Genomic DNA, 22,206 nt, shown 5'->3' on the forward strand with positions numbered 1-22,206 from the left:
AATATATATATATATAGATATATATATATATATATATATATATATATATATATATATATGTGTGTGTGTATATATATATATATATGTGTGTGTGTGTGTGTGTGTGTGTGTGCATATACATACATATATATATATATATATATATATATATATATATATATATATATATGGGTCACCTTGACTTCATCGACACGCCGAAACACCGACGCTAAGAAGATCGACTCGAGAAGACCGATGAGACAGATGATCGACAATGTGAAATCCCGACAGCCGAAACACCGACATGGGCAATGTGTGAGCGCGAGTCAGTAAGTGTGCGATAGTGAGGGATTTAGCATTAGGGAGCGGACAGGTAAGTGTGTGCTAGTGAGGGATTTAGTGTTAGGGAGCAGACAGGTAAGTGTGTGCTAGTGAGGGATTTAGCGTTAGGGAGCAGACAGGTAAGTGTGCGATAGTGACGGATTTAGCGTTAGGGAGCAGACAGGTAAGTGTGAGATAGTGTAGGATTTAGGGTTAGGGTGCGGAAAAGGTGAGTGTGCGGTAGTGACGGACTTTAGGTGTAGTGGCAGGTTAAGTGAGTTAGGGTTAGGGTGCGGGTAGGGTAAGTGTGTGATAGTGACGGAATGTAGGTTTAGTGGCGGGTTAAGTGAGTTAGGGTTAGGGTGCGGGTAGGGTAAGTGTGCGGTAGTGTCGGACCTTAGGGTTAGGATTTGGGTTAGGGTTAGTGCATGTATAGTTGTGTGTAATGTGTAGTTTACGTTTTGTGTGTCGGTGTTTTGAGTGTCTGTGTTATGGTGTTCGGTTTTGTGAGTTGTCGGTTTTGTGCGTTTTCGGTGTTTTGGTGTCATTGTTTTGAGTGTCGGGTTTGTGGCGTGTCGGTGTTGTGATAGGGATCTATATATATATATATATATATATATATATATATATATATATATATATATATATATTAGCAAATGAAACCTTTATCTGTCTGCACTTCTTAGAAGTTTACTGATGGCACAGGCATTTTCATCAGGGCATTTTCCTTTTTCAAATACACACTCTTGTTAACTTCCATCACAGGTGTTACAGTTTCTCTTTACAGTCTTCCAAATTATTTCAGTGAAATGTAAATGTCCTATATTGTCAAAGGCACATGAATATTAGCCTTCTATGATAGCCCTTAAATACCTCTAGGGGAATGCTGGGCACAGGTAGAGCTGACTGGCAATTGTATAAAAATGACTGTTCTGTGGCAAATGTGTACACATGTTTTGGAGACAATTTGTTTGGAAGCACTTTTAACAACTGACTGATCTGTTATTCGGCATTTGGTACAAAATGACATTTACCTGTTGTTTTGAGGGTGGCAGAGCCAAGTTCAATTTTTGTGTTGTCACAATCAAAAAATTTTGTTACGTTGTTATAATGGTTAAGGTATTTACCTTACATGTGCAAGGTGCAGGGTTTGATTCTCGCATGGGATAATTGGCTAGGCTTAAATGGTCCACAAGGGCAGTTAGCCTCGTACTAATCTATTAGCATATCTATGTATTCACTGAGATTTGCTTTGCTGTTGTTAGCACTTGTTTTGGCTCAAACATTGGTCTGTGTGTGACTGTGATATGTTACAACCACATAACCCTTTTTTATATCAGAATAACTGAAGGTTTTTTTTGTTTTTCCAGTGGGTAATATTTAAAAATTAATAATATGTGGTATATCTAATCAGAATTTTTATTTATATGATATTTATGTGTAGTATCCTTTTGTGTTTTATGTCACATAGGACTACGGCACCCAAGTGTCCCGATCCCTGCACACCCCATTCAGTGACTCTGACAATGACTTCATTGTCCAAGCCTTTCATCAGCATGGTGCCTTTCTGCTTCAGAGATGACATGGGGATATGTCTGAAACAATGCAAATTTGGAACAAGATAGTGAATGCCATTAATACTGTTGGGAGGCACAACAGGACATATGATCAGGTGCATCATAGGGCCAGTGATATGATTTCATCGGTCTGGAGGAAAGCAGCTGCAGTAGGCCATAGGCAGCTGGCTACCAGGGGGCACCTGCTACAGATCCACAACTGACACCAAATGAAGACTTCCTGTCCACTGTCAGGGATCCAGAGGGTGGGAAGTGCACAACAGCATGTAATTGATGTTGCTGCTGCTGATTCGGGGAAGACAAATATGTCCCAAAAGGAGCTTGCAGGTAGGCTTAGATATGTTAGTTTTTAAAAAATTCTTGTATAGTAAAATATTGGAATCAATAGTTAAGTTGGCTTACTATTTTTGGGGGGAGCACCTATTTATAGATTGATAAAGTTAACAACACATTCTGGTTCATTACACATGGGTTTGGGGTGGACATGTCAAACAAGTTTCAGTTAAATGTATTGTTAATGGACATATAAAAGCCAAAGGTTTTCCCCCTGTGTTGTTGTTCTTGTGATGATGGTGTCCTTACCTTTTACTTAACTTCTTCCAGGAACATCTTTCCTAGCAAGTGTGTAATCATCTGCACATGGCATGTCACACATTTTTATTTCAGTACTGATGAGCATTTGAGAGAATATGTATTTATCCATATGTGTGAGGTGGGTGTCAGGACTCTGTGTGTATTGCTGAACCGTCTGTGATAGTGGCACCTGTGTTATTTTGTTAGCATATATTAATCTGTAATAGTGTAGCTATTAATTTCTTTCCTGTGCTTGTTGCTTATTATCACAGGTGATCCTTACAGTGGAAGTATAGGATGCTTCCCATCTGATGTCAGAATATCGGCAGACTCTGATGATGGTGGTGGCCAGACACAGGCACAGTCGGGGGGTGCAAAGGTTGAATCTGACACTGAGGTTGACAGTCAGTCATCCTCTGTAATTCCACTGGACACAGCCAGTAGGACTAATCAAACCCATTCCAGTGACCCCTCAGATACTGGACAGGTGGAGGATGAGACACTTGATCAGAGTAGTGTGGTTACTGTGGCTTCAGTGCCTGTTGATTCTTGCCATAGCCAAAGTCTAGGAGAGGTGCCATGCAGCAGATATGTTATGGATGCTTGGAAGAGGCCTGCTGTCCATCCTCCACCTGATCCTGTTGTGTCTTTCCATGCCACCTGACATATTTAGGGCAATTACAGAGATGCAAGCATTTATCTGCGGTGGTGGTGCTGTGGTAGCATTGTTGCCTTACAGTAAGACGCTGTCCAGTTTGATTCTCAGCTAGAGCGTTTTCTGCGTGGAGACATGCATGCATTGAAGGTTGTGCATCAGGGCTGGTAACTCGGCACATAAAAATCAGCTACCAATCATTAGCGGAACAGAGTTCCGCTGTGGCGACCCCTAACCGGGAAAAGCCGAAAGACACAAACAAACAAACAGAGATGCAAGCACATTCCAATAGGACTTCTGAGGAAATGCTTATGATTGTAAATGTGGCACAGGCTGGTATGCAATAACTCCCTCAACCGTGTTGCCGATTCAATGGATCAGATGAATGACATGTTGGATTAGGTAGTGTCTGTGATCGTACATTTGCTGGGTGGGAGACTGCATTCAATTGGATGTAGTCAGCCACATCATCTGATGCTCGCCAACACTGCCATGCCCAATCATAATGCCATTTTGGCGCTCTTTCCACTGCTCCATTAGTGGTTGAGATGTCCACACCCAGATGTTGCAGGCCATGGGGTCCTGGTCCTGGTTCTACTTGCGAGGACAGCTCATCCAGCAGACATCAGTCATGCTAGGGTAGCAGCAGTGCATCTGGATGTAGGCATGGACATGTCAGTAAAGCTCCAGGCAGATCCAATTCTCACAGTCAGGGAAGACAACAATGAGCTGCTATCCCTACCATGCATGGCTCACACCTGTCTGACATAGCAGGAAGTAGAACTAGCACAGAGCTTGGCTGTATTCTTGCAGACACTCACACACTAATTTCACCTGGAATGCCCATACAAACACACACACAACAGTTACATGGGTCATTCATGAGGCTTACAGTTCATTCTGCCTCAGTGGCCATTTGATACTTTATCCAAATGTCTGCATGTTTCTCTTTCTTACTCACGTGCACTCACTACTTTTTGTGTCAGACTAAGCCTTCTGCCCCCCCCCACACACACACAACACCCTGTGCAAATAATAATAACCGTGCCATATCCTTTTCTATCGTTTGGATTCAGGGATGCGTAAGTCTTTTGTCTGATGGTCAGGTGCATAGCTGGCTTTGTGCTTAGCATCAGCAACAGAAATAGAACAAAGTAGTGGTGAACTCGGCCTTAAGTATGCAAGAAATCCAACAAAACAAAAAACTCAGGCTGAGCAACGTCTACGCAAATAGTTTAATAAACAATTAACTTCAGCAAAGCTTTTGGGCGTGACCTTTCTTCACTGCATAGTCTATGCACTGAAGAAGGGCTACACCCGAAAGCTTCGCTGAAGTTAATTGCTCATTAAACTATTTGTGGAGCTGTTTCTCAGCCTGGGTTTTTTGTCTTGTTAGTGCTTAGCATATATGTGTTTCTGAAATGGTTTTGCAAATTGTACTGCTTTCTTATAGGTTTTTCTAATATGAACATCCCCCCAACCTCTTAGACCAACAAAGTTGTACCAAGCCAAAAATAAAAGTAAGACAAAGGCCCAACAATCGGAAGAGTTTTTAAAAACTGTGGTCTTACAAACTTAGACAGTTGCCAGAATAACAGGTTTTGTATTACTATTTTTATGTTTTTGAGGCGCATGGCAAAGAGAGAGGTGGCAAAGGCTAAGGATAAGGCATACAGAGAGTTGTATGAGAGATTGGACACTAAAGAGGGAGAAAAGGACCTGTACCAATTGGCTAGACAGAGGTACAGAGCTGGGAAAGATGTGCAGCAGGTAAGGGTGATAAAGGACAGTGAGGGAAACATACTCACAAGTGAGGAGAGTGTGTTGACTAGATGGAAAGAGTACTTTGAAGGACTGATGAATGAAGAGAATGAGAGAGAGAGAGAGAAGGTTGGATGATGTGGGGATAGTGAATCAGGAAGTGAAGCAGATTAGCAAGGAGGAAGTAAGGACAGCTATGAAGAGGATGAAGAATGGAAAGGCTGTTGGCCCTGATGACATACCAGTGGAAGCATGGAGGTGCTTAGGAGAAATGGCAGTGGAATTTTTAACCAGATTGTTTAATGAAATTTTGGAAAGTCAGAGGATGCCTGAGGAGTGAAGAAAAAGTGTTTTGGTACCTATCTTTAAGAATAAGGGTGATGTGCAGAGCTGCAGTAACTACAGAGGGATAACATTGATCAGTCACAGCTTGAAGTTATGGGAAAGAGTAGTGGAAGCTAGGTTAAGAAGGGAGGTGATGTGATCAGCAGTATGGTGTCATGCCAGGAAAGAGCACTACATATGCAATATTTGCTCTGAGAGTGTTGTTGGAGAAATACAGAGAAGGACAGAAGGAGTTGCATTGTGTCTTTGTAGACTTAGAGAAAGCATATGACAGGGTGCCTAGAGAGGAGTTGTGGTATTGTATGAGGAAGTCAGGAGTGGCAGAGAAGTATGTAAGAGTGCTACAGGATATGTAAAAGGGTAGTGTGGCATTGGTGAGGACTGCGGTGGGAGAGACAGATACGTTTAAGGTGGAGGTGGGATTACATCATGGATCAGCTCTGAGCCCTTTCTTATTTGCAGTGGTGATGGACAGGTTGACAGATGAGATTAGACAGAAGGCCCCGTGGACTATGATGTTTGCAGATGACATTGTGATATGTAGTGAGAGTAGGGACCAGGTTGAGGAGTCCCTGGAGAGGTGGAGATATGCTTTAGAGAGGTGAGGAATGAAGGTCAGCAGGGCTAAAACAGAATATATGTGTGTAAATGAGAGGGAGGGTAGAGGAATGGTTGGTAAAGGTAGATGAGTTTAAGTACTTGGGATCAACAGTTCAGAGTAATGGTGAGTGTGGAAGAGAGGTGAAGAAGAGAGTACAGGCAGAGTGGAATTGGTGGCGAGGAGTGTCAGGAGTGATTTGTGATAGATGGGTACCAATAAGAGTGAAAGGGAAGGTCTGCAAGAGGGTAGTGAGACTAGCTATGTTATATGGGTTGGAGACGGTAGCACTGACAAAAAGGCAGGAGTCAGAGCTGGATGTGGCAGAGTTAAAGATGTTAAGATTTGCACTGGGTGTGACTAGGATTGACAGGATTAGGAAGCAGTATATTAGAGGGTCAGCTCAGGTTGGACAGTTTGGAGACAAAGCAAGAGAGGCGAGATTGCGTTGGTTTGGACATGTGCTAAGGAAGGATGCTGGGTATATTGGGAAAAGGATGCTAAGGATGGAGCTGCCAGGTAAGAGGAAAAGAGGAAGGCCTAAGATAAGGTTTATGGATGTGGTGAGAGAGGACATGCAGGCGGTTGGTGTGAAAGAGCATGATGCAGGACAGGAAGAAATGGAAAGAGATGATCCACTGTGGCAACCCCTAATGGGAACAGCCAAAAGAAGATGATGATGATTTTTATGTATTTTGTGACGGATATGAAGTCAAACAGAAATGTGTCATTATTTTCTTACTTCACTCTTTAATGATTTGCCAGTAGAATGTATGAGGCCCAACTGTGAACATTCAGTGAAAAGCTATACATTTTACATGTATGAGTGTGTGAATTTTTGATATGAGTACATGAGGCCTATTAGTTGATAGAGGACACATGTATTCACATAAGTTGTTGGTGTAACATCTTGTTATAACTGCCATAAAAATCTCACACCTTATACTTACATTACCAAGTAACAGTATGCAAGGGCATGCCATTCCTTTGTATTCTTAGACATTTTTCTATTTCAGGTTCAACACTTATCTTGGAAATCTGACAGTTGCAAGAGTTTTAGTTCAGGGCTGACTCTGTCTGATACTAACAGTACACAGCCATTACATGGGTAAGTAAATGTTGTGTTGTGAGTATTGCCTGGCATCAATAGTACTGCATGTATGTGCATAGGATGAAGATTTTAACCTCTTAGGTAGTAAGTGTGTCTAGTATCCATTGCCTTTTGGCCAGTGTGAGGGCATATTTGCATGCCTAAGTCTGCCTACACACACAGCAGCTGCTGGTTCCCCCTCTGACTTCTTACCTGCATGTAGCTGTGGTGACCTTGTCAGAGGTGGTAAGATGCATGTCCCTTCCCCTTGCTCTTCCTGCTAAATCTGTTTCCTCATGATAATGTTGTGATGTACAGCACAGACAGTGAATATTTCAGCACAAGTACAGGGATTGTACTGTAGGGCCACTGTAGATGCATCTAATCACTGGAACCACAACTTCTGCAGCCAAATACATGCTCTAGGATATTTCTTATTTGACCATGTGCCTCTTTATAGTGTTCTTCAGTTGGTCTGTGTGCACGTCTGATGAGCATCATCAGCCATGGTTCCACTGCATATCCTGCATCCCCCAATAAATGACCCTGTGGAATATCCCCTCTAGTAAACATCTCATACAGTTGACAGATGTGCAAGATATGTGAGTCGTGGTAACTGCCTGGGTTGCCAGCACACACATTCAGGATGAATCCCTTAGCATTACACAGTGCTTTGATTTCTACAGACAGTCAATAGCACCCAGTAATTCAGGGCAGTGTGCTACTGGGTAGAACTCCTGCATAGTTCTGGCTCTGACCAAAGGTGTATGGGGAAAATATGTGTACTCACTGGCATGTTGTAACATGGCATTCAGAAACTGATGGAGGATACTGGATCCTGCTGCCTATGATACTCCCCAGCATATGCCCTGTTGGTCTCTGGAAGGTTTCTGTAGCTAAAATTCTAAATACACTTTAGTCTGTACTATGATTGGTTGCCCTTGGTTTGCCCTTGCTGTCAGCTGAAGACTGAAGAGGTTGAAGAGTTACTGTAGTGTCTTTCTACTCAGCCTATAGCATTGCACGATTTCCACCTCCTGCAGACTGTGAGAAGTTAAACAGGTTCTAAACACCTTGCTCCTTCTTGGCCATGCTCTATTAGCAGCAGCAACATAAACTTGGGCCTGCTGTACATTCACATGAACAACAGCAACAGCAGTCCCTAATATTCTTTGTGTAGTCTGGTTTGCATGGCTGTATTCCAGTAGGTTTTAGAATTTGCAGGGAAAACCTGCACTGAGTATACACTGTTGCTTTATAGCTTGTTGAATAGCTCCTCTGTATTGGATTGGTTGATTAGCATACAATTCAGCTGCTTATGCTGTAGTTAGTATGCTATGACATTTACTGCGTATGTGTGGCTTTATATGGTGTATACAGCCTTTCTTACTCCCTTATTTACTTATCTACTTATGACATTTTTAACTGGGATATATCACTGACCCACATGAATCATTGTCAAGTTCATCCCAGGTGTATATTAAAGCAAGAAATAATTATGAAGTAGATAAAAATAGTAAAACAAAATGTACAATAGTCACACAAAATGACCAGAGTACATTATGCATAGCATAGTAAGCATAAGTATTAACAGATGAAGATAGGAATAATATTAAGATGAAGTACTGTACTTTCAGAGAGATGGCTCATTACAGAAGCTAAGTTTTCCAATGTTATGCCAAGAGGAAGACAAGAACAGGAACACCTAGTCAGAATCATCATTTCTATATAGCCTAACATTTCAATCATGGGCCAGTACAAGGGAAGAAATAGTCTGTGGGTTATGTTCCCTTATCATAGGAGGTTACTAGGCTAATGGCCCTGGGGCCCTTTCAAGCATAGCCAAGAGTTTATCCCCAAAAAGAAACCTCAGCTCCTGTTGCCCCTGTCAATGAGGGGCACAGATGTAACCCCTGGGACAAATTTTGGTTTCCCATCCACTCATTAAGGAGCATTCTGGAGCATTTCTCCCCGGGCCTCTGCTGAAAACAGGATCTGTGGAACCTAGTCGGACATTCCCGGTCAACAAATGTTAAATAAAAATAAATAAATAAATTAAGGTTGTGCTTGAAGAGGGTTAGATAGGATCATAAAAAAAGCATAGCTGCCTTATCAAGTGTTTTTATTTTCCAATACCAGCATTGTTCTTTGAAAAGTAAGTGGCACACTTATAAGGAGTCATACTTCAGGTGAGGCATTAGCCTGAGATACTATCTGCTTGAGCTGGTGATAGCTCAGGAGGTCATAAAAGATGCCATAGCACTTCATTAGAAGAGTAGGTTATTTATTAAAATCTGATAAAGCATATACACCAAAATAAATACTGTATGCAGTTTTCCATACAAGTCAGAATCATGTTTAAGAAGACGAACAAAAAATGAGTAAGAATAACACAGATTGAGTTCCCTTTGTACTCAAACCAGTCCATGTATCAGCCTTCTCCAGTAATACACAACACTTTCATAATAATATAACACTTCCTAGCACTACCATCTCTCTGTTTCCCAGATGCAATGCATCATAATCATATTTACCTTACCTACATCATGTCCTAGAAGATTGTTATACAAGTCATATTCAATACTGTCAACTATCTTTTTGTGACGAAAAATATGTTAATACATATTATCAACCAAGCTTTATTCATTTGTATACAATCTTGAAATAAATGACATATGGTTTCCTGACTCATATACCAGATAAATTACATATTCTCCTTACAGTTGTTTTATATTTTCTTTCTACTTTCATCGAAATTTTACAGTCAAAATACCTCCAAAATTGTCACAATGATTTATCATACTGTATTCCATTTCTTCTGTTGACAATAGCTTCTTTTATATCCTTATCTAAATTATCCTAACAACCTGTGCTGTACTACATATCCATAACAGAACCAGGCCACTTCTTGTGCTACAAATGTTCATCTACCAATTCCTTCTACATTGAACATTTTATGTTGTATTCATATGGTGTACATTTTAGTATAATGTTTATCTTTCTTAGTCTATCAGATAAATATGCGCAATGCAGTATCAAAAACCTATACACCTATTTTCAGTTTCTCTCATCCTAACCAAATTTAAAGTAATAGAAACCAAATACTCAACATGCACAGCCATCTCCAGTCTTTTCTTTTTCATCTCATACAAGACTCCTTTCTTAACTTCTTCTTCTTCTTTCAGTTTTTTACAGTTAAGGGTCACCACAGTGGATCATCTGTCTACTCATGAATGGCAGTGGAGTTTTATGGTGTCGAGTTGCCAGCCCGGCACCCAACCTTCCACAGAAGGCACACACACACTCATGCCTAGGGCCAATTTAGAGTGTCCTGTTTCCCCAAAATAAATGAAAAATATGCTCGTTCATGCAGACTCTATTTCCAGTGGGAATGGATAACCTGTGTGCACACATGCTGCGTTGCTTAGTAGGAAATATTTAATTGAATACACTTTTTTTTAAAGGATGACTAATTTGCTTTCTCCATCTGTAATGTACATCAGAATTCTGATACTTTCAAACATGTATGCTTTGTTGCAAACTTCATTACTAAAACTTCCACAGCCTTTTCTTTTATAAGTAAATTTGTCTCTGTCCTCCTCTCACTCCACGTCTTTCATTCTTCACTGTTAATTACAAAGCAAATCCCATTAATATATCATGTAGAATAGCAATGAATAAACCTAATGCTATATCACCCTTCAGCATAAATGCATTTGTATCAGCATAAATCCATCTGCATGAATTGCCGTGGCTAATAACATGTATCTTGTCCCAAGAGTCACCTCCCATAACTGAGTGAGGAACTTCACCTGTCGCACCACCCCAGTCATAATCAAAGCAAACAAAATAGCTCTTAATACACAGATCTACCTAATACCATTCATCACCTGTACCTGTCTCTCAACCCATCCATTCACTGTACAGTTCAACCAGGTATTGTTTTATACCACTTCAATAAACCTTTTAAAATTTTCCACAAACCAAAAGGTTCCATCAAGTGCATCACATGTCTGTGAACTATATTATAAAAGTCCATACAGATGTCAACATCACCAACTTACCTATCTTAATATTTTTAATTTACTACAATTTCTCAAATAAAATTCAACATTTGTATTTGATTCTCATTTTGTACTTCATAGACCTCCTTTTCCAGACCTTCACACGGAGATTTTGAAAAACTCAGCAGTAGCATCGCCAACTGCTTTACAACAGTCAGTATTAAGCAAAAACAGTATTTTTCAGTTCCTTAAATGCATTGTCTCCTCACTTCCAAATAAGCTTAACAATCCCATTTTAAGAATCGTGCTGTACCTTACAGGATAACTATGCTTACTGCAATGCCCCCCTGTAAGGCTTAAATGCATATGAAACATCTTATAAAAGCATATCTTAAGACATCTGACCCTGAAGAAAGGGATCTATCCATTCAAATGTGATATCTGCCTCATTATCTTTAATAACCTCATCACACAGTGCTCTTGACTTGTCAGTCACTATCCTCCTCCTCCTCTTTACATCATTCCCCGTATTAAGTTGTTTTAAAAATCTCTGGATACACAGCATTATTGAAATCTGTGCAGTAAATACACAGCCTCTCTCTCTTGCAAAATTCCATAAGAGTGTCTCTTCTTAAATGTCCTTATTTGGCAGTGGAGACATCTCATTTTACCTTGTGTGGTTAGTAAGCCTTTGTTTTCATAACAACATTATACTCTTCTCTATATTCTTCTCATATAAATCTGTTCTAAATATGTAGCCAGATATTTCTCTTTTCCACCAAATCATGCTATTCCTGGAATAAATGACTATAATCCCTTTCCTCTCCTGGATCCTTGAGCTTTTACTTGATACAAATACTCAAACCTAACTTTCTTCTTATAACTGATCAATCAAGCCACCTTATAGGAATAAAGGATCCCATATCTTCATAAGCATATCATAAAAAATGGAATACTTTGGCAACTCTTTTCTACTGTATTAATTCCTGTTTGATGAAAACTTATCTTCCTTTTAGTTAATCAATGCTTCAAGAACAATATGGGTGGGAAAAAACTTCTGTATAACTATATGTCTGTGTTTTGTCACCTCTAAAGACTTATTACATACTGCATAATCAATTCCAGTTTGTATACTTTCTTACCTATATGTTTCATTACTTGGTAAGTTCAAATCAGTATTTTGTAAAGATTTTTAGAACCTTCCATCTACCCCCTAGAATTCTTACTCCTTAGAACCAAGTTTAAATCTCCTACTTAAATAATATAAATATTCATTAACAAATACCAATCGCACATATTCAGTAAACTAAAACTCTTTCTTTAGCAATATGTACATATCTATGTGTGTGTGTGTGTGTGTGTGTGTGTGTGTGTGTGTGTGTGTGTATATATATATATATATATATATTTATATATATTAATATATATATATATATATATATATATATATATATATATATAGGTTTACTATCAAAATTTTGACAATGTTTTTGTGAGTAATTGCTTACTCAAAAAACATTGTCGAAATAAATAAAATCAACTAATCAAAATAATGAAACAGAAAAATGTCAGCAATTCGAATTTGAATTGTTGAAATTTTTTTAACTTACCTGAATGTCTGGTGACATTCAACACATGTTTTGTAGAAGTGGAAGCCCCCTGCCCCCCACACCTCCTGCTACTTATATATTACAACTCCAAGATTGCACTACCTGGAGGAAACTGCAAAATTCCCGATCCCCAGTGTAGTGCAATCTCCAATCAATGTGTCAATCTCAAAACAGCGAATGCACATTTGCATTCACTGCTGCGGGTTCAACATATTTCAATTTTCCGTTATGAGACTTTGACAAACTGCTTTTTGCCAATCAAAGTTCACATAACGGCATTCAAAATTTTGATTGTAAACCATATATATATATATATATATATATATATACATATATATATATATATATATATGTGTGTGTGTGTGTGTGTGTGTATGTATATATATATATATATATATATATATATATATATATATATATATACATACATATATATATATATATATATATATATATATATATATATATATATATATATATATATATGATACTCCAACTTAAAAAAAACAACATATCTCAGAACCATATGTCTAAACCACTATAGCATTCTAACAGCCCATCTTTTCTTATCCAAAAAACAAAACAGCCACTCTGAACAAACCTCCATCCTGAAAGTTCAAGAATAGTGCCACAGTGCAACACCACCAGACTTATTTCCTAATTCTAGCCTGTTATGTAAGAACCTTGATATCTTCAAGAATTTACAAAGTTCTGTACTTACCAACTGAAACACTATTAACCATAGAATAGAGTTATTTTTTAAACATTTTATTATTTTTATAACAAAGATTGTACAACATTTTTAAAGATAAATAGAACAAAAACATAACTATTTACAGATGTCCACAACACAGACAACTAAATAATTAAAATTTATCAATTAAATCATTTAATTTTGACCAAAATCTAAACTTCTGAGTAATATTCAAAGTTCTCATTTTGACAGTTGACATTTTTTTTTACAGACATTTTTTTTTTTGTTAAATTCATGAATTCATGAAAGAAAACAGTTTTATATTCCAGTTCTTTGCTGGAGCTTGTAAGATGTGTTTAAATAATAAGAAAAATACTATTCCTTTCCCTTCACTTTTTGGATAGAATAGTTATTTCTACCATTCACATTCAAAATAAGTACTGAAAGGGAGGTAGAATAATTCACTATTTTACCTTTACTTTTTTTTTTAATTTCACTTTTCATTGCCTTTTTCTCCCCTTTCCATTCCGCAGCCTCTGCCTCTGTCTCACATAATTTATATAATTTTCCTTTCATGATATAAATTGCAAGCTCAAAAACTGTTATCTGCCAAAGCCATCATATTTACCTGTCTGCCATGATCTTCTATAGTCCCTTTATCATTATTCACAATGACCCTATAAATGGAAATTCAGAATTTGTTTCCCAGCTCACAAGTTTCTCCCGCATTCAGCACTTATTCCATATAGTCAAGCCAAACATATCTTCATTTGTTGCATTTATTTATTCAAAAAACATCTTTAACACATACCAAAACTCTATAGTATTCACATAATTTCTTGTTACAGGTTTAATAATGTGGTCAATTTCCTCACATAAAATACATTTTTAGACTGATAGTAATAAAACACAATGCCACTAAAATTTGCCACATTTGTTGTCACTGATAAATGATCACTGCATTATCTTTCACAAATATCTAAAGTATTTTTTCACATAATCCACATTTTCATCATTGTAGAACAGTATTACATGAAAATTATCCTCTCTTTATAATCATCCAAACTTTGCTTTCCATACTGTCACCATAGAAATGTGGATTGTATCTCTTACATAACTGTCCTTTTCTGTACAGTCTTCTGTTAAAGGCAACATCATAGAAGAGTACTGTCCCTTATGATCTATAACCCTTAAATAACAGCTTGTAATCCCAGAAGTTTCAATAACTGAATTCAAAATGTCTGCACCCAAAACAATGAACACACAAGAATAGGTTTCTCCAACATGGTTGTGCTAAAGATAGAGATATGTGGCCATCATACACTTCTGCATATGTTCCGTTTCTTTCTCCTCCTAGACCCAGGATATTAACCATGGCAACAAGTTTAATTAATTTGCAGGCAATGTAGCACACATGGTGCTTAGTCCTTGGATTTGCAATACAATAACAAACTCACTCTGTGTTGTACCACATGTAAAACACATACGTATTACAGTTGTCATAAATATGAAAACTGAAAAGCATAATAGTAAAAAAAATACATTTATACAGTAAGCAGTGACTTCTTTGTAAAAAATTTGTAAATTAGAAGCAGTCTAAATGTCCATGGCACCTGTAGTCTGAAACAAGAAATTTGAATATATTTCTTAGTACTGGACAAGCATGCTGACATACACACACACACACACACACACACACACACACACACACACACACACACACATATATATATATATTTCCACATGAGTGTGTTAATGTGACTGCATGTTCCTGTTTCTCCATTACTGGCACTGTATTAAAAGTTTGCAACTTCATCATAATTCAGTGTCATTCACTGAAAGTGTTCAGTTTTCTGTTATAAGTACAAATGACTCTCTTCTCAATTATGTCCAACAATGACTCCATTAAATCATGTACAAGAAGCTTTCCTTTCCTTATTTACATATAGTGAAAGGTATTCTGTGATAAAATATGCATTTTATAACCTGTTTCTTCCCTGGTGAAAAATTACCTTTGTGGGTTGAATATGAAAGCAGTGAAAGTTGATCAAGTAAAAATGTCCAAGAAGAATATCCTACTATGTTCCAAAGACTCATGGCTGAATGTTATTAAAAATGTATACTTTGTAAATCCAAATAAAATAAGTAACAAATGACAACCTTTCACTTTATCTATGTTTCTTCAGATCTAAAAAAAAGAGAATAATTAGTCCTATTCATAATGTCATATGATGACAATTCATAAAGACACAGTACTTAAATCAGATAGCTTAAAACAAAAAGTATAGTTAGTGTTTAACCAGTGTTGGCTTGTATTTGAGATTGTAACTTATAACTACATTTTATGGTGAAGGGAAACAAATTAAATTCATAGTGTATGCTAACTGTATGACTATCAACTTGATTTATTTGGCCACCTGTGTTAGTATGCAGTGCATACTACCATGAGAAAACAAACAAATGACTGAAAGACAGGATAGCTAATAACTGCTTTGAAACTGATATTAAACACCAAGTATTGTCTATTGCACTTGCTAAACATATTATGAGAAAAGGCAATGAACATTGTTTTTTTATTTATTTATTTATTTTTTATTTTATTTTATTTTTTTAGTTTGGAGTACTGGATGAACTTGTATGAATGCAAGAGGTGGCTATTGTATTCTAACTTCTAAAGCCAGGAAATAATTACTCGATTATATTTTGTCAAAACAAATAGACATCCTGGCCTCTATTCTAGTATCAGCATTAATCCTGCTTAAAAGTTAAAAAAACTGGTTAAATACTAAATATCTCCTTGTTTTAAGTATGTGTGTTTTATGTGTTTAATGTGTTTTAAATAATGTGCCTTTAAGAATTGTGATCATTGTAAGTATAACTAATAATGTTCGCTGAAGAAGGCAAGTGTGCTGAAACTGATATGATGTTATGATAATAAAATAATATCTAATGCCACAACACTTTGGTGCTGGCCTCTTTGTTTGCATTTTGATTGTTTTGGCCAGTTGCACCTGCCGTACTTGCGAAGGGGTTTGTCTTCTCCTCTCTTTTAAACCAGTGTGACAGTTTGTCCATTGTTACTTATTTTGTTTTGTTTGTTTTTTTTAATCCTGTGTTTTTAATGAAACTCCATCATGAATTTGTAGATGAATAGATTACTTTCTGAGGGTACCATACCGGTAGTGAGACAACATCATGCCATACCAGCAGTGAAGCATGGAGTATTTCATTTCAACTACATCAGTCACTAAAAAATATTAGCCAGTATGAAAGGCCAGATTCATTTTATGCACTGGTAAAAATTGCACAGATGTGGAGAATATCAGTTCTTGTATAATAGCCATTTTTATTTAACCAGGAAAGTAAATGAGGCTATATTGAGCTACTTTCATTCATGACCTAACCCATGACATTACTTCCAAATGCAATTTGTAAGAACAGTTAGTAGTAGTCAGTCAGTGAGCATATCTATAGAAAATGGGAAGAAATTGAAATATGTAGAAAGAAACCATAAATACACAGAGAACATGGACACATTCCACACAGACATTGATTCCAGATCAGGACTGAACTCAAGATCCTGTAAATGTGGACAGAAATATCAGTCTCTGAGCTAGTCTGTTTGTTGATGAAACAAAGAAAATAACCATAATTTTTTAGCAAATTAAACAAAATAGTTTCATGACTCTTACAAAAAAAGCTGATAACTTTAACTGCTAATTTTGAATGATGTATACTGTGATGAGCTTTTGTTTACAAAACCCTTTATTTTGAAGTACATAAACACTTTGAAGGCTAGGGTCTAAAATCTACAATCTAACTACTGGACCTATCAAAATGGTAGCCTGAGCTAAGTGGATAAGTTAGTTCAATACTTTAAGGGAATTTAGATGTTTAGTTGGAAAGTATAGTAACTATATTAGTGCTAGAGTCACCCATTGTATCCTTTATTGCCAATGTCAGCTTAATGTAATAACAAAATAATCTAAGGCACACACTCATTCATTTTATAATAGTTTTTGTACATCTTATTTTCTTTTATGGCTCATATTGTTGGGTGCAAATTGTTGATGAAAACTGTCAGGAAGGCAATCATACATATGATCTATTTGCGTTGTCATCTGTACAATGCTTAGCTTCTCTTGCCTTACAAATTACAAGTACTACACCAGTTAACTACATACTACAGTAAAGGAAGCCTGTGTGTGTGTGCGTGTGTGTGTGTGTGTGTGTGTGTGTGGGGGGGGGGGGGGTAGGTATCACAAATGGTAAACTTCCATATTTCTATGTATGGAGGAGTACAATTCTTCATTTTGGAAATGCAGACTTATGAATGGACTGATATGTCTATTTCGCATATGAAAATGCATTGCCTAAGGAAACTATACTAATGTGTATAGTCCAGTACCATCCTAGCCAACCAGTCATTTTTCTGCATGGCAAGAATGTTGTTCTGTCAACAAAATTTGTCTACAAATCTTTCACATGCGTCTGTTTTTAAGTTGGCCCTTGTACAGTTCAACATATTTTGCAACCACAACATTGTTTGACATGTTTTTCAACGGACCCCTTAATACTGGTCTACAGAGAGTGAAGGTTCTGAATGACACATCTTTGAGCTCAGACAATAATAGTAAGGCATGTTATGTCACTTCGTTTTGTGTAAATACCTTTACAACGGATAAAAAGACATTTTCTTCTGGTCAGTAGCACAAGTAAGATTTGTTAAACACACTGACTTCAGTAACCTCCTTTCCACCCAACACGTCATTTTAGCCAATAAATAATAAGCTGCTGGATAGAAAATACTAAGGTAATTGTTTCTTATTTAATTTAGTGCTTTGGAGGATTTTGAGGTATTCGACCTCCAGTAGAAAACAGTAGTTTCAAACAAATAGGGATTCATCAAATTTCATATTACACGAAATGCGCTTTGTCAGTCTAATATTTTAATATACAGTTTAACGACGTGAAATGGCCAAATCCTCTGTCCTGCATAAAAGCAGTTCCCTCCAGAGATACCTTGTACGGTTGCTCAAAGAGGAAACCTGCTTGATATGACCATTCAAGCGTTATAAAATGAGAACACTGCTCCAGAAATTCTTATGGTTCTTCTAGCAGTTCACATCAGTGCGAACCAGCACTCTTAAAATAATACAAGACAGAAAGCAGTATTTTTTTACGTATCACGTAAAACTGCTGACGCTTGTATTGAGAATACAAAATGTACATAGCATCATGAGAACGATAAGAGTTTTCACATTTCTAACATTACACAATCCAACAGTCAAGAAGCCAAAACAAACGTAGAGCCAGCTGGCCATCCCACGCGTTGTAGCCGACAATCTGCAGTTCAGAACCTTAGACTGTGGACAGCGGCTTTCACGCCAGCTTCCGATTCCCTAACAAAGGGCTAAAGGAGCACTTACCTTCCAGGGTAAACCGAGTCCACAGCAGCTGACTGATGCACCCATCCAGGGAGAAAGGGGCAATGAGTGGCGACTAACCCCTAAAAAAACATAGCCTCTTCGTAAACACAGATTTGGCTTTTTCTCCGAAGAAAATATTTCCAGTTACTGTTCAACGGATAGATGCCAGAGAGACGCCTGGGACCCTTCCCTTGCCCACAATAGTGAGATTATGTGCTTGTTACACACGCACACTACAGCCCGCAGCCCATAGCGATGCAGCATCCACGGAAGTGCCCGAAAGCAAAGCTCGGGAAAAAAGGAGCGCGCCCCCGCGGTCTTGCACAGCCTCTGTCTGCCTTCTGAGACTGGAACCGCTGCGGCTGCGCTCAGCTCACTCAAAGTGACCGGGGTGGGGAAGTTTTGATTGAACTACTAACAGAGGAAACTTTTAAAAATGACGATTGCAGTGAGTGTGCTCGTCTGCGATGCGTGTGTCCGTGCGGGGGTCTGTGACAGAAAGATGTAGGCTCATAGGCTGATGACAAGTGGTCCGTAGCATTAAAAGGGATTTTCTCCCATTTTATTTCTGAATATTGTTAAACTACTCTCCTTTTGTACGATCTGGATAATTCAGTCAATGAAGTAAAACGTAGCGATGCGCCGCCAACAAAGCAGAAGTAGCAATGTTTCCTTGATTAAAACGTTCTTAAACCCCAAACTTAGATCAGGCTTATTATCAACCATAAGGACCGTTATATAGTTTGCATTACGTATTAGTTTCCCTAAGATCCCGAAACTGCATCAAAGGGTGACGCTTCTAAATATTATGACACTCCATACTGAGCTGGATTCGGTTTTTTATGCTATGTACTGTAGTTTAGACTGCTACAACGAGACCATAATCTTGCCTCCCCTAAATCCACACAGTCAGGAAGCGTTGGCTTATGAGCGTCTTAAAGATCAACAAGGATGTCGGTTGCTTGCTGCAGCTGTATAACTATTTTACAACGCTTAAAGTATTTGATTGGTGCTTTACGTAAAACGGTTTAGTTTTAATCTCATATATTTTGTCTAATGCATTTTACTGAATGGTTCCTTTTGTTTAACGTACTGCGTTCTGGTTCTGGGGTATAAAAGAAAGGCACTAATATAATACTGCTTATATGCGTAAGGACTGTATTTAGTAGGCACATTAGGAGAAGTGTAGAACCAAATACTTGCTGAGCTGCAGAGCTGGGTAAATCTGGATTATCCCGTTATAAGGTTTAAAGAAAAGATTTAGGCACTTCTTAACAGTTGATATCCTATAGCATACACATTATGCAACAACTACTGGGTGCAAACATCAATGTAATGGTTTGCTTCGGAAGTGATCGTTCTTATTTATTTTTACAAAAAATTACATAGTCAGAATTTATAGTTGAATTTTCTAACTGGTATTAAATCAGAGGTGAGTGTAAAGAAATCTACAAAGCATTTCTAGATTTTCCCTCTAAAACAGAAACTGCTTTCATGCTAGTGAGGTTGAGAGCATCTGTTGGCCACTGCTAACAACTGAGTAAACGTTACAGTAATCAACAGCAAATGTATAAGCAGCAGGTAAAAAGCCAAACTATTTTTTACCCTTGTAGGACGTGATCGACTTTGTTAATTTGTTTAGCGAACACCATCTGGATACTTATTCCCACTCACACATTAATATAAGCAATATCACGGGGCAGCCACTGGGGGTTCCAAACAAGTTCAGACAGATCCCTTAAAGTTGTTTTGCACCTAACATTTCTCACTGACTTAATTTGTATCTTAAGCACACTCCTTCAGTTAACTGTAGCGTAGGACATCATATTTTATTGCTGAACTAAAAGCTTTTCATTATATAGCAAAGTTAGAGTTCATTGTAACAATTTCTGTAGTAAATTGAAAATATATCTTTAACAAAATGAATAAAAGTTCATACAGATGGTTAAGGTGCAGACTTTAAAAGCCAATCCTCTGTTGTAGCAGTACATATTTTTAAAAAGATCCATACAACAACATACTTGATTAATCTTCAAGGTATTTTACTGGCAACGCATTGTTCCTATATAATCAATTATTTAAATGCATCTTGACTGTCTCCATAGTTCCAGAAAAAAAAAAAGGTCTGGAAAACATCATGAAGAAGTTTGCATCAAGTTGTCATGGACATAAATGGAATTATTTTTGGTATATTCGATTACAGTAATGGAGAGACTGTCTGATTTCTGTTTTAAATAATGATGCAAACTGCTGTGTTTTTTAGCAAGGGTGTAGCCAAGTATACTCTTTGTACTCTACTGAGTATATTTTTTTCTGAGCATCAAATAAACATGGCTTTTTTTCAGGTCAAATTATGTCTACAATGGTCTAAATTGATTTATTTATTTATTAGCATTTGTTGAATGGGAAAATCCACTGACTCAGTGACCCATTTTTCAGTGGAGGCCCGGGGAGAAAAGCTCCACAACTTCAGTAATTCTAAATGAATGGCTTTAACAACAGATGCAATATCGCTACTCTAAAACAATATTTTAAAAGTTTTAGGGGGGACAGCTAAATATGTTACTTACATTTTTTTAAGTGCTTGCAGGGGCAGCATTTTGAAAGCTGTGTCAATTTTTAAGTAATGGGTGTCCGAGCTTTGAGTACAAAGTGGACTTTGCTTGCTACACCCCTGTTCTTTAGTTGTTGTTTAACTAGTGTTAAGTTTTCTTTGCATATGTTGGCTACTTGGTGTACACTTGCTTGCTGTCTGGGACAAAAAAAAGTATGTCCCTAAAATCACACAAATATAAAACAGCAGATGGAGAATTGTTCAAAAGAAGTATGGGGGGGGGGGGGTGAATCATTCACCTGTGATTGAATCTTACACTACCTACTAACTGTTATACTTCACTTTGAGGTTGTTATTATTCATAGAAAAGGAAGTGTTTTGGTATATCTGTGGTTTGCTGATATCCAGTTAACTGATGCTCTGAAAATGGAAACTTGTGGTTTATTTAGCTGAAGTGGAACTTTTCTGTTACTGTATGTGTTCCTGTGTTCAAAGTGTAGGAAGTTAATAAAAGTATTTTAAAAAAGTAGTAGTGTGAGAAGGTGAGCATTACATTTTGTCTCACTTTCTTCCTTTTCTCCAAGTGTATGTGGCATGTGTGTGTGTGTGTGTGTGTGTGTGTGTGTGTGTGTGTGTCTCTATGTATGTATGTTACTTTTTATCTAAGACTCTTTTTATTTAAGCACAAATTATCTAGAAATATAATCTAAAACAGATTTAGCAAATCAAATTTATCTAAAATTTCATATACAACATAGTCCTCCAAAAGTTTTTTTACCATGGGACACATCCCCTGTCCCTCCATGCAAGTGGCTTTGCCACCTTTACCCCATTTTTTATATACCCACCCCATTGATGCACTTCTGCAGAAAGAAAGAGAAAAACACCACACACTGTGAACCACTTCTAGACCTCAAACATAAACTTATAGACATGGGTGTATAACATGTGAGATGGATTTAAAATAGCTCAAATTGTGTATTAGACAGATTTCCTTTGCAACTCCTAACACCAAA

General features: G+C 37.5%; 1 protein-coding gene across 2 annotated transcripts in view; it reads right to left on the minus strand.

Moving 5' to 3' along the window:
* The window catches only part of DLGAP1 (DLG associated protein 1), a 5,750,587-nt gene extending 5,731,672 nt beyond the window's left edge, over window positions 1-18,915 (minus strand). For both annotated transcript variants that reach the window (XM_044065573.1, XM_044065572.1), the window contains exon 1: window positions 18,637-18,915. The gene's annotated coding sequence lies outside the window, so the exon portion shown is untranslated. The remainder of the gene's footprint in view (window positions 1-18,636) is intronic.
* Between the last annotated feature and the right edge of the window lie 3,291 nt (window positions 18,916-22,206).

This window comes from Protopterus annectens, chromosome 3.part0 (assembly GCF_019279795.1).
Source record: "Protopterus annectens isolate FY-2018-M chromosome 3.part0, PAN1.0, whole genome shotgun sequence".
In the NCBI taxonomy this organism is placed as follows: domain Eukaryota; kingdom Metazoa; phylum Chordata; order Ceratodontiformes; family Protopteridae; genus Protopterus; species Protopterus annectens.